Genomic DNA, 10,714 nt, shown 5'->3' with positions numbered 1-10,714 from the left:
AGACCCTTTTTGAATACTGCAGGGGCTGTTATTGATTGCAACAAAGGCAATGTCACTTTTCATGTTAATGGTAATGAGCATACGGTACACTTTCCGAAGAAACAACCTCAAGTCCATAGTATCAATTCTATTGGAAAAATTTCAACGATTACTATTGGAGGTTTTGAATTTCCTCTCCCTAGTGTCAAGAAGAAATATGATATTCTTATTGCTGGGGATGTGCATATCCCCATTGAGGTAACCTAGTGTTATTCGAAATTTCTCCAGTTTCATGCGATTCGGAATGAGTTTGTTAACAAGACTTGATCAACCTTGTTAGTGGATTCCTTTTGATGAGCATGAGATGGATGAAGTTAGAAAGCACAACCCTCTGTACCCTCCTTTTACTTTCTGTTATTTATATTAAATGAAGCAAAAATAGTATTTTTCTGTCTGTTTTCTGAATTATCCATGCAATAAAAAATACCCCCAAAATAAAAGTTCTTCAAATGCCCTGAAAATGAAATATGATTTTTTCTAGAATATTTAAGAATTATTGGCACTGAGAACACATCAGGGGGAGCAGCCACGTGCCCACGAGGGTGGAGGGCGCGCCCACCCCCTGGGTGCGCCCCCTGCCTCGTGGACCCCACGTGGGTCCCCTCCACTTATCCTTGCACCCACACACTTCATCTTGCTCCAGAAAAAATCATCCACCAGCTCAAACTCGTGTTCTAGCTCATCTTGCTGCCATTTTCGATCTCCTTGCTCAAAGTTCCATTCACAAAACTGCTTTAGGGGATTGTTCTTCGATATGTGACTCCTCCAATGGTCCAATTAGTTTTTGTTCTAGTGCTTTATTTATTGCAAATTTTTGCTGCTTAGGTGACCCTGTTCTTGAGCTTGCATGTCAAATTTATGTGGTCAAAAGTAGTTTTAATGCATGATATAGCCTCTAGACACTTGTAGGAGTAGTTATCAATCTTGCTGAGTTTGTTTCACTTTTATTTTTCAGTTACTAAAAATTTCAGAAATTTTTCAGAGGAAGAAATATGTTTAGGAAAATGTACCAAGGTGGTTCCTCAAGGAAGCAAGGACCCAGGCCTGCAATATGCGAGCCGGACAATGAACTACCAAGGGATGCTCAAGTGTGGCCTTGTGAATGGTCGTCCGAAAATTTTATGGTTCAAGCAGGAATCAAGGAAGAATTTGACGCATATGTGTGTAACGTTGATCTTGCAAGCTTCGAGGCAGATAAGTGCCCCCAATACTATCACCTAACTGATTCCTTTGTGAGAAGGTTTAAATTTACATCATCTTGCAATTCTCACAATGTCCTATTTGATCTTTATGACAAATCTTATACCATGGACTTAGAATATTTTAATACTGCTTGTAAACTCCCGCAGTGGAGTAGTGCTAGTGAACCTCGCAAATCTGAATTTAAAGACTTCCTTGCTAGTATCACTGTGGGGGAATCTAGAGAAATAACAAAAGCTATCATAGGGAGCATTCATTTTCATGCCATACATTATTTTGCTCTCTTTATTGGTAGATGCATAAACGGTAAGGATGAGGCATGTCATATGTGTGTTCCGGAGTAGTGTTCTCAAGAGTGCTGTATTAGGAGATAAACACTATAACTTGGGGGCCGTTGTTGCACGTAGGTTGCATAATAATAGTATTAATGGAGATTTGTTTGGTGGAATTTACGCAACCCGTTTAGCTAATTTTCTTGAGGTACCCATACGTGGATATGATATGGAGTTATCCCCTACTTATCTAGACTATAATGCTATGGTTCGTCATCAGTTTGTTGAGAGGAACGATCAGTCCCTCCAGTACCGACTAATCTTTGACAGACGACGCACCTATCACGTCGCTCTCCCTGCTCCTACTTTCTTTGACTTTTAGGCAAAAGGGAGATATGTTATAACCAGGGAGGAGGCGAACGAGTACGAGAGGAGGACGGAAGCAGCTCGCCTCCAAGCTGCAGCTCATCAGGAAATTGCCGCTGCATCTTAGTATGACCCCAGCTACAGTTTTGATCCATGGGCATAGACCAACTTAGGCCAAAAGCCTAAGCTTGGGGGAGTACGTATTCCTCACCGACATTACATTCATGTTCACACACTCATGCCAATTGTTGGTGCTCATACTTTTTCATTGTATCATCCATGCTAGTTTAATTTCTTTTTAAGCTTTCTTCTTGTGTGTTTGAAAAACCTTAAGAAAAAAACCAAAAAAATTTAGTTGTAGCTTTTAGCTAGTTTAATTTCCATGCTTGTAGTAGTAGTAATTAAAAATAAAACCCAAAAAGATTTCTCGTTCTTCTTTTGCTTGTTGGGAGCTTTCCCGTGTAAATAGTTTTGTTTCTTTTCTTTTTCTTTGGGGGTCGAGAGGAGAAGACCATGACGAAATTGTTGAGTGGCTCTCATATGCATTATTGTTGATCTAACAAAGAGCCCATATTACCTTGTCTTCTCCCTTGAATTGAATGCTTGCAGATTCCAGCTTAGTCCAATGCACGTGCACTATTATTATTATCCACACTATCTGGTCGTGCAAGTGAAAGGCAATAATGACGATATATGATGAACTGATTGAGATGAGAAAAGCTAGTATGAACTCGACCTCTCTTGTTTTTGTAAATATGATTAGTCCATCGTTCCTGATTCAACCTATTATGAATGAAACATGTTTGCAATGACAATTAGAGATTATAGTTGCTTATGCCATGCTTAATTTGCTAGGAGTTTATAATGGTTGTTTACCTTGCATGCCAACATGCTATTAAAATGGTTGTGATGTGGTATGATAGGGTGGTACCCTCCTTTGAATGATCTGAGTGGCTTAACTTGGCACATGTTCATGCATGTAGTTGAAACAAAATCAACATAGCCTCTACGATATTTATGTTCATGGTGAATTATATCCTACTCATGCTTGCATTCGATGTTGATTAATTTTAATGCATGTTCATGACTGTTGTCGCTCTCTAGCTGGTCGCTTCCCAGTCTCTTTATAGCATTCACTTATACTAAGCGGGAATACTGCTTGTGCATCCAATTCCATAAACCCCAAAGTTATTCCATATGAGTCCACCATACCTTCCTATATATGGTATCTACCTACCGTTCCAAGTAAATTTGTATGTTCCAAACTCTAAACCTTCAAATAAACATTCTGTTTTGTATGCTTGAATAGCTCATGTATCAACTAAGGATGTCTGTATCCTCCATGCTAGGCGGGTTATTCTCAAGAGTGGACTCCGTTCCTCACTCACGAGAAAATGGCTGGTCACCGGGATGCCCGGTCCCATGCTCAAATCAAATCAAAATAATTGCAAACAAAACTCCCCCAGGATTGTTGTTAGTTGGAGGCACCCGTTGTTTCGGGCAAGCCATGGATTGATGCTTGTTGGTGGTGGGGGAGTATAAACTTTAGCTTGGGAACCGCCTATAATGTGTGTAGCATGGATGATATTGAGATCTCTCGGTTGTTATGTTGACAATGAAAGTATATCTCTCAAAATATTATTCATCTCTATTTCAAAATCGAGCTCTGGCACCTCTACAAATCCATGCTTCCCTCTGCGAAGGGCCTATCTATTTACTTTTATGTTGAGTCATCATCCTCTTATTAAAAAGCACCAGTTGGAGAGCACCGCTGTCATTTGCATGTATTATTGTTAGTTTACATTGAGTATGACTTGATTGGATCTCTTTTACCATGAATTACAATATCTAGTCAGTCCTTGATCTTTAAAGGTGCTCAGCATTTATGTTTTGCAGTCTCAGAAAGGGCTAGCGAGATACCATCTTGATATATCATATTATGATTGTTTTGAGAAAGTGTTGTCATCCGAGATTTATTATTATTACTCGCTAGTTGATTCTGCCATTGATATGAGTAAACATGAGACCTAAATGTTATTGTGAACATGGTTAGTTCATAATCTTTGCTGAAAACTTGAATGCCGGCTTTACATATTTACAACAACAAGAGCAAACTGAGTTTGTAAAAGTTTTTCTTTATTACTTTTAGTTTATCAACTGAATTGCTTGAGGCCAAGCAAAGGCTTAAGCTTGGGGGAGTTGATACGTCTCCGTCGTATCTACTTTTCCAAACACTGTTGCCCTTGTTTTAGACTCTAACTTGCATGATTTGAATGGAACTAACCCGGACTGCCGCTGTTTTCAGCAGAATTGCCATGGTGTTATTTTTGCGCAGAAATAAAAGTTCTCGAAATGACCTGAAAATCAATGGAGATTATTTTTGGAATATATAAGAAATACTGGCGAAAGAATCAACGTCAGGGGGCCCACACCCTGTCCACGAGGGTGGGGGCGCACCTACCCCCTGAGCGCGCCCCCTGCCTTGTGGGCCCCCTAACGCTCCACCGACCTCAACTCCAACTCCATATATTCGTGTTCGGGGAGAAAAGAATCAGAGAGAAGGATTCATCGTGTTTTACGATACGGAGCCGCCGCCAAGCCCTAATCTCTCTCAGGAGGGCTGATCTGGAGTCCGTTCGGGGCTCCAGAGAGGGGAATCCGTCACCATCATCATCATCAACCTTCCTCCATCACCAATTTCATGATGCTCACCGCCGTGTGTGAGTAATTCCATCGTAGGCTTGCTGGACGGTGATGGGTTGGATGAGATTTATCATGTAATCGAGTTAGTTTTGTTAGCGTTTGATTCCTAGTATCCACTATGTTCTGAGATTGATGTTGCTATGACTTTGCTATGCTTAATGCTTGTCACTAGGGCCCAAGTGCCATGATTTCAGATCTGAACCTATTATGTTTTCATGAATATATGCGGGTTCTTGATCCTATCTTGCAAGTCTATAGTCACCTATTTATGTGTTATGATCCGCTAACCCCGAAGTGACAATAATCGGGATACTTACCGGTGATGACCGTAGTTTGAGGAGTTCATCTATTCACTAAGTGTTAATGCTTTGGTCCTGTACTCTATTAAAAGGAGGCCTTAATATACCTTAGTTTCCAATAGGACCCCGCTGCCACGGGATGGTAGGACAAAATATGTCATGCAAGTTCTTTTCCATAAGCACGTATGACTATATTTGGAATACATGCCTACATTACATTGATGAACTAGAGCTAGTTCTGTGTCACCCTATGTTATAACTGTTGCATGATTGATCGCATCCGACATAATTATCCATCACTGATCCAATGCCTACGGGCTTTTCATATATTGTTCTTTGCTTATTTACTTTTACGTTGCTACTGTTACAATCACTATAAAACCAAATCTGCTATCGTTACTTTTACCATCATTACCACTACTATCATATTACTTTGCTACTAAATACTTTGCTGCAGATATTAAGTTTCCAGGTGTGGTTGAATTGACAACTCAGCTGCTAATACTTAAGAATATTCTTTGGCTCCCCTTGTGTCGAATCAATAAATTTAGGTCGAATACTCTACCCTCAAAAACTGTTGTGACCCCCTATACTTGTGGGTTATCAAAGCGCTCCTGCTCGAGAGGCTCCTCAGGCATGATGAAATCCTCGGTGCCGAGGCTTGCCTCATCCTCGGAGAGTGGAAGGTAATTACTGTTGGGGAACGTAGTAATTTCAAAAAAATTCCTACGCACATCCAAGATCATGGTGATGCATAGCAACGAGAGGGGAGAATGTTGTCCATGTACCCTCGTAGACCGAAAGCGGAAGCGTTAGCACAACGCGGTTGATGTAGTTGTACGTCTTCACGATTCGACCGATCAAGTACCGAACGTACGGCACCTCCGAGTTCAGCACACGTTCAGCCCGATGACGTCCCTCGAACTCCGATCCAGCCGAGTGTTGAGGGAGAGTTTTGTCTGCACGACGGTGTGTTGACGATGATGATGTTCTACCGATGCAGGGCTTTGCCTAAGCACCGCTACAGTATTATCGAGGTGGACTATGGTGGAGGGGGCACCGCACACGGCTAAAAGATCAAACGATCAATTGTTGTGTCTCTAGGGTGCCCCCGCCCCCGTATATAAAGGAGCAAGGGGGGAGGTGCGGCCGGCCAGGAGGGGGCGCGCCAGGAGGAGTCCTACTCCCATCAGGAGTAGGACTCCCTCCCTTCCTTGTTGGAATAGGAGAAGGGGGAAAGAAGTGGAGGAGAAGAAGGAAAGGGGGGCGCCACCCCCCCTCTCCTTGTCCTATTCGGACTAGGGGAGGGGCACACGTCCCTTGCCATTGTCGCCTCTCCTCTTCTCCACTAAGGCCCACTATGGCCCATTAAGCCCCCGGGGGGTTCCGGTAACCCCTCGGTACTCCGGTAAAATCCCGATTTCACCCGGAACACTTCCGGTATCCAAATATAGGCTTCCAATATATCAATCTTCATGTCTCGACCATTTCGAGACTCCTCGTCATGTCCGTGATCACATCCGGGACTCCAAACAACCTTCGGTACATCAAAAATCATAAACTCATAATATAACTGTCATCGAAACTTTAAGCGTGCGGACCCTACGGGTTCAAGAACTATGTAGACATGACCGAGACACGTCTCCGGTCAATAACCAATAGCGGAACCTGGATGCTCATATTGGTTCCTACATAATCTATGAAGATCTTTATCGGTCAAACCGCATAACAACATACGTTGTTCCCTTTGTCATCGGTATGTTACTTGCCCGAGATTCGATCGTCGGTATCTCAATACCTAGTTCAATCTCGTTACCGGCAAGTCTCTTTACTCGTTCTGTAATACATCATCCCCGCAACTAACTCATTAGTTGCAATTCTTGCAAGGCTTAAGTGATGTGCATTACCGAGTGGGCCCAGAGATACCTCTCTGACAATCGGAGTGATAAATCCTAATCTCGAAATACGCCAACCCAACAAGTACCTTCGGAGACACCTGTAGAGCACCTTTATAATCACCCAGTTGCGTTGTGACGTTTGGTAGCACACAAAGTGTTCCTCCGGTAAACGGGAGTTGCATAATCTCATAGTCATAGGAACATGTATAAGTCATGAAGAAAGCAATAGCAACATACTAAACGATCAAGTGCTAAGCTAACGGAATGGGTCAAGTCAATCACATCATTCTCCTAATGATGTGATCCCGTTAATCAAATGACAACTCATGTCAATGGCTAGGAAACATAACCATCTTTGATCAACGAGCTAGTCAAGTAGAGGCATACTAGTGACACTCTGTTTGTCTATGTATTCACACAAGTATTATGTTTTTGGTTAATACAATTCTAGCATGAATAATAAACATTTATCATGATATAAGGAAATAAATAATAACTTTATTATTGCCTCTAGGGCATATTTCCTTCAATTACTGTCCTCCGAGTCTTCGTGTATGGCCTGTTCATCAGGGCTGACTCGCCCATCTTCCCGTTCATCATGTTCGGAAGTTGGCTGAACGGGGTCTTCATTGTCTCCGACATCGTCTAGAGTATTGTTTTCTCCTGTGTCGGTGTTACTGCCTTTTTCACAGCGTGATTTAGAGCGGCGTCGCTGTCGTTGGCGCTTTGGTTGTATCTTAGGAGGTTTGTCTTCCACTGGGTCTTTTTTGTCGTCGCCGCTGATTTCTTTGGGTGTATCCACCATGTATACGTCGTAGGAGGAGGTGGCCGTCCAACGCCCAGTAAATGGCAGGTTTTGGGCCTGCTCCTCTTCGGCATCGTCGTCCATACCGCCGATGTCTCCGGAATCGTAGTCGAGCATGTCGGTTAGATCTTCGACAGTGGCTATTACATGGGAGGTGGGTGGGAAGCGAAATTCCCCGTCATGATCCCCCCGTTCAAACCGGATATAATTCGGCTGTGAGTCCCCTGCTAAAGAGAGGGCTTTTAATGAGTTTAGCACATCGCCTAAAGGTGAGTGCTGGAAGATGTCTGCGGAACTGAATTCGATGACCGGTGCCGGGTAAGGCTCGGCAGACGCGGGTGCGCATAGTTCGGAGCCAGTGACCGGAGATGAATCCGGGGGTCCGGTGACGCAGATCCCGCACGAGGTTAGGTCTGTATGTGGCTCCAACGTCGCTGAGTCTACGGCTTTCATGGCGGGGTCAAGCCTCCCGTCTTCGTATGGCGCAAGCTGCTCCGAGTCTAGGGCCAGAGCGCTTATAGGTGCAATCTCCTGATTATAGTCCGGTGACAGATCTAGGTCATGTTCATCGTGATGGCAGGGAGCGGCTGCCATGGGCTCAAATCCGTCGAAGATCAAGTCTCCGCGGATATCAGCGACGTAGTTCAAGCTTCCAAACCTGACTTGACGGCAAGGGGTGTAGCTGTCGATCTACTCTAGAGGGCCAAGCGAGTTGGCCCGCAGTGCGAAGCCGCCGAATACGAAGATCTGGCTGTAAAGAATAAATGGATCTTCAAGAAGAAGACTAACGCTCACGGTAATGTTACTGTCTACAAAGCTCGACTTGTTGGTTTTCGACAAGTTCAAGGAGTTGGCTACGATGAGACCTTCTCACTCGTAGCGATGCTTAAGTCCATCCGAATCATGTTAGCAATTGCCGCATTTTATGATTATGAAATTTGGCAAATGGATGTCAAAACTGCATTCCTTAATGGATATCTTAAAGAAGAGTTGTATATGATGCAACCAGAAGGTTTTGTCGATCCAAAAGGTGCTAACAAAGTGTGCAAGCTCCAGCGATCGATCCATTTATGGACTGGTGCAAGCCTCTCGGAGTTGGAAGGCTTTGATAGTGTGATCAAAGCATATGATTTTATACAGAATTTTGGAGAATCATGTATTTACAAGAAAGTGAGTGGGAGCACTGTAGCATTTCTGATATTATATGTGGATGTCATATTGTTGATCGGAAATGACACTGAATTACTGAATAGCATAAAAGGATACTTGAATAAGAATTTTTCAATGAAAGACCTCGGTGAAGCTGCTTATATATTGGGCATCAAGATCTATAGAGATAGATCAAGACGCTTAATTGGACTTTCACAAAGCACATACCTTGATAAAGTTTTGAAGAAGTTCAAAACGGATCAAGCAAGTAAAGGGTTCTTGCCTGTGTTACAAGGTGTGAAGTTGAGTCAGACTCAATGCCCGACCACTGCAGAAGATAGAGAGAAAATGAAAGTCATTCCCTATGCTTCAGCAATAGGTTCTATCATGTATGCAATGCTGTGTACCAGACCTGATGTGTGCCTTGCTATTAGTTTAGCAGGGAGGTACCAAAGTAATCCAGGAGTGGATCACTGGACAACGGTCAAGAACATCCTGAAATACCTGAAAAGGACTAAGGATATGTTTCTCGTTTATGGAGGTGACAAAGAGCTCGTCGTAAATGGTTACGTCGATGCAAGCTTTGACACTGATCCGGATGACGCTGTCACAAATCGGATACGTATTTTTATTAAATGGCGGAGCTGTCAGTTGGTGCAGTTCCAAGCAGTGCGTCGTGCCGGGGTCTACGTGTGAAGCGGAATACATAGCTGCTTCGGAAGCAGCAAATGAAGGAGTATGGATGAAGGAGTTCATATCCGATCTAGCTATCATACCTAGTGCATCAGGTCCAATGAAAATATTTTGTGACAATACTGGTGCAATTGCCTTGGCAAAGGAATCCAGATTTCACAAGAGAACCAAGCACATCAAAAGACGCGTCAATTCCATCTGCGATCAAGTCAAGGAGGGAGAGATAGAGATTTGCAAGATACATATGGATCTAAATGTTGCAGACCCATTGACTAAGCCTCTCTCATGAGCAAAACATGATCAGCACCAAGACTCCATGGGTGATAGAATCATCACAATGTAATCTAGATTATTGACTCTAGTGCAAGTGGGAGACTAAAGGAAATATGCCCTAGAGGCAATAATAAAGTTGTTATTTATATTTCCTCTACTTGACTAGCTCGTTAATCAAAGATGGTTAAGTTTCCTAGCCATGGAAAAGAGCTGTCATTTGATGAACGGGATCATATCATTAGAGAATGATGTGATTGACTTGACCCATCCATTAGCTTAACACGATGGTCGTTTAGTTTACTGCTATTGCTTTCTAACTTCTACATGTTCCTATGCCTATGAGATCATGCAACTACCGAATACCGGAGGAACACTTAGTGTGCTATCAAACGTCACAACGTAACTGGGTGACTATAAATATGCTTTACAGGTGTCTCCGATGGTGTTTGTTGAGTTGGCATAGATCAAGACTAGGATTTGTCACTCCCTGCATCGGAGAGGTATCTCTGGGCCCTCTCAGTAATGCACATCACTATAAGCCTTGCAAGCAATGTGACTAATGAGTTAGTTACGGGATGTTGCATTACAGAACGAGTAAAGAGACTTGCGAGTAACGAGATTGAACTAGGTATTGAGATACCGAGAATCGAATCTCGGGCAAGTAACATACCGATGACAAAGGGAACAACATATGTTGTTATGCGGTTTGACCGATAAAGATCTTCATAGAATATGTAGGAACCAATATGAGCATCCAGGTTCCGCTATTGGTTATTGACCGGAGATGAGTCTCGGTCATGTCTACATAGTTCTCGAACCCGTAGGGTCCGCACGCTTAACATTCGGCGACGATCGATATTATGAGTTTATGTGTTTTGATGTACCGAAGGTTGTTCGGAGTCCCGGATGTGATCACGAACATGATTAGGAGTCTCGAAATGGTCGAGACATAAATATTGATTTATTGGACGACTATATTCGGACACCGTAAGTGTTCCGGGTGGTTTTGGATAAAAC

The sequence above is a fragment of the Triticum dicoccoides genome, chromosome 4A, assembly GCF_002162155.2.
Source record: "Triticum dicoccoides isolate Atlit2015 ecotype Zavitan chromosome 4A, WEW_v2.0, whole genome shotgun sequence".
In the NCBI taxonomy this organism is placed as follows: Eukaryota; Viridiplantae; Streptophyta; class Magnoliopsida; order Poales; family Poaceae; genus Triticum; species Triticum dicoccoides.
This window is presented reverse-complemented; position numbering follows the sequence as displayed.